Raw genomic sequence first — 7,128 nt, 5'->3', positions numbered from 1 at the left:
TTTCAATATCCTGTTCAATGTTTCTACCCATACACCATTTATATAGTTCACTCACATATATATATATATATATATACTAGGGGTGCAACGATATTCGTATCGATATTGAACCGTTCGATACAGTGCTTTCGGTTCGGTACGCATATGTATCGAACAATATAACATTTGTAATTTATTTTATCAACTTTCCTTCTGACGATGCTGTCTGTGTTGAGCGCTCAGTGAATCTGCGTTCGACTACTCCGCCTAGGCTGCACTGTCGAGCGCAGATCCACTGAGCGCTCAACACAGACAGCATAGTCAGAAGGAAGAGCGCAGGGCAAGCTAGCGAGACAGAAGTTAAGCTCTCCTTGCAACATGGCAAATTGAACCTCCCCCGCCCTCATTCAGATCTGGCGTTTGGAATTATTTTGGTTTTCATGTGACGTATGACCCTGAAGGTAAGCGCGTCATGGACTAAAGTAAAACAGTATGTTGGTGTCATGGATCGCTGTGTGGCAGGCAGGAGGAGGACCCAAAATGCAAAAACTCACAGACACGGGGATGAACTCAAATATCACAGCTTTAATGCTGGAACGGCAGAACGTAGGAAATACAAAACTAAACTGGGAAAAGTAAACTAACACTCGCAGAGAGACACAGGGAAATCCACGCAGCATGAGGGAGAACGCGACACAGAACTGAGGGAGACGCAGACATAAATACACAGAGGGTTAACGAGCGGAGTGGGAGCACATGGGGAACACAGGTGACACTGATCATCATAACAAGACATGGCAGGAGTGAACACAACACTGACGGGAGACGGGCGAAGTAAAGCAGGAAGTACAGAGGTTCAGACAGGAGGAGAGAGAGCACGGGGAGAACACAGACATAATGGGCTGGGGAAAACATAGAATAAACACAAAGAGAGACGAGGGCTCATGAATACACAGAGGGGCACACAGGGGGTAAGAGTCACGAAGGGAAAGCACTTAGGGAACAACACAACAGGGCAACTCAGGCAACATGGCCTAAATAAGGAACAAAATACAAAAATACATGAGAACTAAGAATACTGGGCCAACATGGCCCAGGACAACCCGTTCTCACTCCCAAAGCGTAACATTTTACGCTAGGTGACAAATCGTCACCATATTACGTTTTCGGCTACCCACCACGTTCCTAAATGACGACCTCGGAAAAAGAGGAAATATGAGAACCGTCTGGACTGAACCTACACATGTTCGCTCTTTTTCTTCAAATCGCTTAGAAACACGCTATTTAACATCATTAAAGTCCTGGTTAAGGTCAGGAATAAGGTTATGGTCAGGGCTAGGGATAAGGTTAGGTTTAGGGCTGGAATACAGGGCTGGAACGTCTACTACCGCGGGAGCGTCATTGCACTGGATTCCAGCAATAACCCGCCGCGTACCATAAGAACGCCGAAGGTCTCCTTTCGCGTTCCTCAGGAACGCCGCGGGACGTGACAAAACGTCGACATGTTACGCCTCGGGAGTGAGAACGCTCTGCCCAGGACCATGACAGTTGGATGTGCCAGCAATGCTCAATTACATGGGTGGGAGCTAGTGTGTTAGCGCAGTTAGCTCGTTAACGTGTTGGCCGTCTAGTCCCATGCCCGGGGCGATCAGGGGTAGCTCGTTAACGGAGATTTGCCGTGTTGTGGCGTTAAGGTCATTTCCCAGAAGAAGCGGATAGTATAACTTTTATTTTGGAAAGAGACATTTCTCTGTAATAAACTCTCTTTTCCAAAGATGAGTGATTCCTCAATCAGATACAGGGCTCGCAATATCGCTAGCCCGACGTCCTGGGGCTAGCGATTTTTCCAGTCGGGCTACCAAAATCTATCTCTGCCCTGCCCGTCGGGCTTTTGTAGGAAGGAAAAATATATGTCAATGCTTTTGCATTCTTTCGGAAATGTAGCTGGGTAATTATGTCATTGGCATCGGTGAGCCACTGTCAATATGTGACATATTTGCGCTTGTTTTTTTGCTTTCACTTTGCAATCGTGCGAACTGTGTATAGAGAGCGACAGCACTGATCTGTGAGTGATGATAATTTGTGCACCAATTCCTCTGACATCGTCTTATTAATCGTTAGCTTACTATGCAAACATGACAAGTGAAATCTCCCGCAGCAAGCTTAAACATGTGAGAGGTTGATCGCGCAGAGAATCGCTGAGCTTATGTGAGTCCGTGTGTAAAAGCAGCAGGATTTATATTTGACTACGATGACCTGGATGACTGAGAACCTTCACAGACAGATATATATTTCAGTTCTGCTGAGCCAAATAAGACAGGTCAGGGTGAAGAAGTGACAGCCAAAGAAAAGCTTACCGCAAAACGGAAAAGTTATGACAAATCAATAAGGCAAAAAGAAAGTGCAGCTTTATGGTTTCATGGACAAAAGAATTTCTGTGGCTGCGATATGATGAGCTAAATAACCAGGGCTGCACATAAGTGGTCCGCAGGTGCGCATTCGCTGTCAAAATAAAAAACGCGCACAAGGGTTAGGGTTAAATTCAAAAACTGTACTTTTGAGTTGAAATATATATTTATAATTTTAATAAATGACAAATTAAAAAGGCATGAACATTTTTTTGTATCGAAAAAATATCGAACCGTGACACCAAAGTATCGAACCGAACCGAACCGTGAATTTTGTGTATCGTTGCACCCCTAATAAATACATATATATATTGCTCCCCCCCTTTATTGTATATATTTTTTGTTTACTTTTCCACCTTTGTGGTCCAGCTACCCAATTTCGCTGTGCAAGAAACCGCTCAGTGACAATATAAGCTCTAAGTCTCTCTAACTCTCTAAGTTTTCAGCAGTAATTGTTGCTGCTGGATGAACTGACGCACACAGCACCTGAAAGTCTTTATGGGGGATTTCCAGGATGGGTCAAAGTTGGACAGTGCTTTGTGTATGAACGGCAAAAGGTCCACGATGTTGTTGTTTTGTGGAGAAGCTGGTTCCGGTGAGTCTTCGGTGTGGCTTCATTTCGAGGGTGGTGTTCCTTTGCTGCTGGAGGGAGTCGGCACCTTGTTACCTGGTTTCCACATAAGAACAAAAAACTGGTCAGTATAATGCTGCGAACTGTCCAGATCTTCTTTGTGGCCCCTCCAGTGATGAAGTTGGTTGGAGTTTAATTCCTACTGCTGTAACCTTAAAAGCTGTCCAGGAACATACTTGCAGAGAAAATTAGTGGCTGGAATGTTCTCAGTCATGTTCAATGCTCGCTGTGTCTCACTTTACCACAGCATAACTTTCCCTTACTTGCCTGTCACTTCCTGCTCAGCACTGATCTAAAAACAACTCTAAATTCATCCAGAACATGTGAGGCCTGTGGGGTGAAAGCTCTAGATCTTAAAACAAAACAAAATATTACACTATATAAGGAAATAAAAAGTTCACACATGAAAGTTATCCGGATAACTTAGAAGTGAAATCTGCAAATCAATCACGTGGAAGCGAGGGAGCAGCTGGCTCTTCTTTATTTGAACCTGGTGTGTTTTCCTGAATGAAGTTCTTTCAGATTTGTGGAGCTCTCACAGCTCTGCTCGTACCTCTGTGGAGCCTCCAGACGAGGGGGGTAGGCAGCTCTTAGATGGTAATGAAAGCTCCATGTGCATCGCTGCAGATTCATTAAGACCAGCAGCTGTTCTCTGATGTGGGACAAAGCTCACAGCAGCCCCTCATCTGGAGGTTAATGGGCTGAACGGCCACCCTGAGCGCTCTCAGCACTGCGGCGCTGCGGTCAGCTTCACAGGTAAACCAGTCACAGCCATGTGTCATGTGTCTTTATTTAAGAGTGGGATCATTTCAGTGCTTTGTGACTTTTTACAAGTCATGTATATATTCAGTGTATACAGTGAGTATAATACACATATGTGAAGTGTATATGAGTATATATGTGTATCATTGAGACAAATCAGACAGACCATAGATTTGTCCTTCTGAGACTGTAAAGATTTAAACTCCAGCTCTGATTTTATCCTGCTGCTTGTTTCAGTTTGGGGATGAAAACAAATACAGACATTATTAATAATAATAATAACATTATTATAAATAATAATAATAATAATAATAATAATAATAATAGTGATGATGATGCTTTTCTATCAGGTCTCAGGATAAAATGAGCTGGATGTGTTTGTTTGTTTGTCCTGCAGGTGGAGCTCTTCTCCTCTTCTGTGTGCTCCATCTGCGACTCCTGAAGCTGCTCACAGCTTCAGGAGTCTCTGCTCTTTGGTTCTCACTCTTCACTCACATCACTCTTGTACGGAGGCCCACTGACTTTATAAAAAAGGTTTTGGGGAGATAATCAATTATAAATGATGCCTGAAAGTCTTTGAATATTAAAATATTCCAGATCTGTTCAGGTTTGAGGACACAAACACTGCACCAGATTATCGGTTAATTTCTGCACATTGTTATGAATTATTAGTCTACTTATTAAAATAGACTCTGACATTTATGATTTAGTTGATGTTCATGTAAAAAAGTGACCAAAATAATCTCCTCTGTATTTGGAGGATATTTGACGATAAAGTCATAAAATGTGAACTCAGGAGGAGAGTTGTGTTTAAAAACTTCCATCTTCTTCTTCTTATCCGGGGCTGGGTGGCGGGTGTCAGGGGCTGGGTCTGTGACCCGGCATTTTGTGTGCATTTGGTATTAGTGGTTTCTTATGCTACATTGAAAGAATGTTAAGTTTCAGGATTATTATCAGGTTGCCTTAAGTTTAGGTCTAGTTAAGGTTATTCTGTGTCTTCTTATGAGTGTTTTCCTGTGCACTATGTGGCCTTGTCGTCAGTGTCTTCCTTTCACTTATGCCTGTGTTTAAGTGTCTCTTATTGGTTCGTCATGTTGTATCTGTGTGTGTTTGTCTGTCATGTTTCATGATTGTGTCATGTATGTGTCCTGTTATGTCTCCTGTTTTATTTTGAAGAGGTGTTGTGTTCTTTGTTCATTGTCTTAGTTCACTTCCCTGTGGTGTCATGATGTTTATTTGTGTCAGCTGTGTCCCCGTGTGTTTCCACTTCCCCTGATCACCTCATGTGTGTATTTGTGTGCTTTCGTTCAGTCGGCGTCAGGTCGTCTGTGCTACTTTTCCCATAGTCATAGTTTAAAGTCATAGTGGACACAGTCGTCATACCTTCTTGGTTAGTTCATAGTCGTCATAGTGCCATAGTTGATTCATAGTTTACCTGGTGAAGTCAGAGTTCATCAGTCTTGTTGTGCTTTAGTTTGTTTTCGCTTTCATTTATGTTCCATGTGTATCTGCCCGAAATAAAGGCTCGCCTTTTGTTGGAACTGAGTCTGTCTCCTCGCCTGCGTCTGCTTCTGGGTCCTCCTCACACACTCCCTCCCGGGGCCTCCTCCTGGTGGGACATTCCCTGACCACCTCACCCAGGAGGCGGCAAGGAGGCATCCTTGTCAGACGGCCGAACACCTCAGCCTACTCAGGAGAACTCATCCCTGACGTAGAGTGGGCACTCCACCTGTTCCCCCCCCCCCCCCCGCCCCCCGTCCGTCCAAATATTACATTAAAAAAAAGTAAATCTGTTGAATACTAAATACTAAAAACATGACTATGAGTCAAAATTGTTCAAAAGCCTAAGGTCTAATGATTTCCTTCTTGTTTCTGACAGTGAAAGGTTACACTTGATGCTGTGAAAACAGCTGCTTTTTGTTTTTTCTCTTCACTAAAATCTTTGTGGAGGTTTTATTGTTCAAACATTTCTGTTATTGGCAGCTCTGGGCCTCCACAGCTCTGACGGTATGTCGGGCTGGTTGGTCGGCCGCCATCACCCTGCATACCAACCACACACACACACACACACACACACACACACACACACACACACACACACACACACACACACACACACACACACACACACAGATGATGGGGGTGGATGGTGTTTTTTTTCGGGGCCTTCCCTCCTCTTTCCCAGCATCCTCTGGGGGATGATGCGAGCCAGCAAACCCTCCTCCCTCCCTGGAACAGCTAATCCCTGAATTCAGTCCAACGCCACAGTCTGAGAGCGAGCAAGGGAGCCCGCTGCAACTGCCAGGCGTGTCCCCGTGTCAGACCCAGAGAGCATTACATTGGGTATCACAGTGATCGCTGCCTTCGGTGCTGTTATTAGTTCATTATTCAAACACACTGCTGATTTCTCTGTGAGCTCTGATGAAGCTGCTTCTCTCTAAGGTTTGAAGTCTGTCCTCTCAGGCCCGCTGTGCCACACACACAAAACTAAAGAAGAAAATTAGCATTTATTTATCCATGTACATATTTTGATGAGGAGAAACAAAAGAGTTTGTGCAAAAAAATCAGATTCAACAAATAAAATGTCAAATAAAAAAATAATTAAAAATTAAAAACATTTGGAGTCTAGGTCGAATAGAAACTTTATCAAATGTCAGAAAATGTTTTAAATGTAGCACAAAAATGAAAGAATATTAATATGTGAATTCAACAATTTTAACTTTTTAAATTTTCATTTCCATCATTTCAAACATAACTTTTCCTCATTAAGAAACAGTATCAGTATCAGGTAACAGGCAGTAATAATCATAATAATATTGAACTGAATTATTAGTAATAAGAAATAATAATCAGCGATAATAATTAATAATCAGTGATGACTGTTGAGACTGTTCTGGTTTGATCCCTGAAGGTAAAATGGGCCAGTCTAACCGCTGGAACAGAGTCTGAACAGACTGGCAGTCTGGCCTGAACCTGTGATAGAAACCAGGTGAACTACATGAAACTGACAGCGAAGAAGCTGCCACAGGGCTGCGGATCAGACTAATTCCTGGAATCACTGCGAGTGAACATAGAGCCAACAAGTTTACAGACTAAACCAGGAGAGACAAATTCAGAAATTGAACCTTTTCAGAGGCAAACAGAAGCTTCAGGCACAACAAGATGGACATTGTTTTTATTATTCTGGTGGTTCAGTCGGGGGCCATCTCTGAGAACGTTGGTGCCTCCTCAGATTCCTGTGGTAGAAAGATTGCTGACTGCTCCACAGGTCAGAGGCTGACAGTTGAACATGGGGTAAAGAAACAGGACTACAGGTGTGAATCAGGAGGAATCGCCTCCTCCTTGTGA

This window comes from Astatotilapia calliptera, chromosome 16 (genome assembly GCF_900246225.1).
Source record: "Astatotilapia calliptera chromosome 16, fAstCal1.2, whole genome shotgun sequence".
NCBI lineage: Eukaryota > Metazoa > Chordata > Actinopteri > Cichliformes > Cichlidae > Astatotilapia > Astatotilapia calliptera.
The sequence above is the reverse complement of the archived record's forward strand: the minus strand, read 5'-3'. Positions refer to the sequence as shown.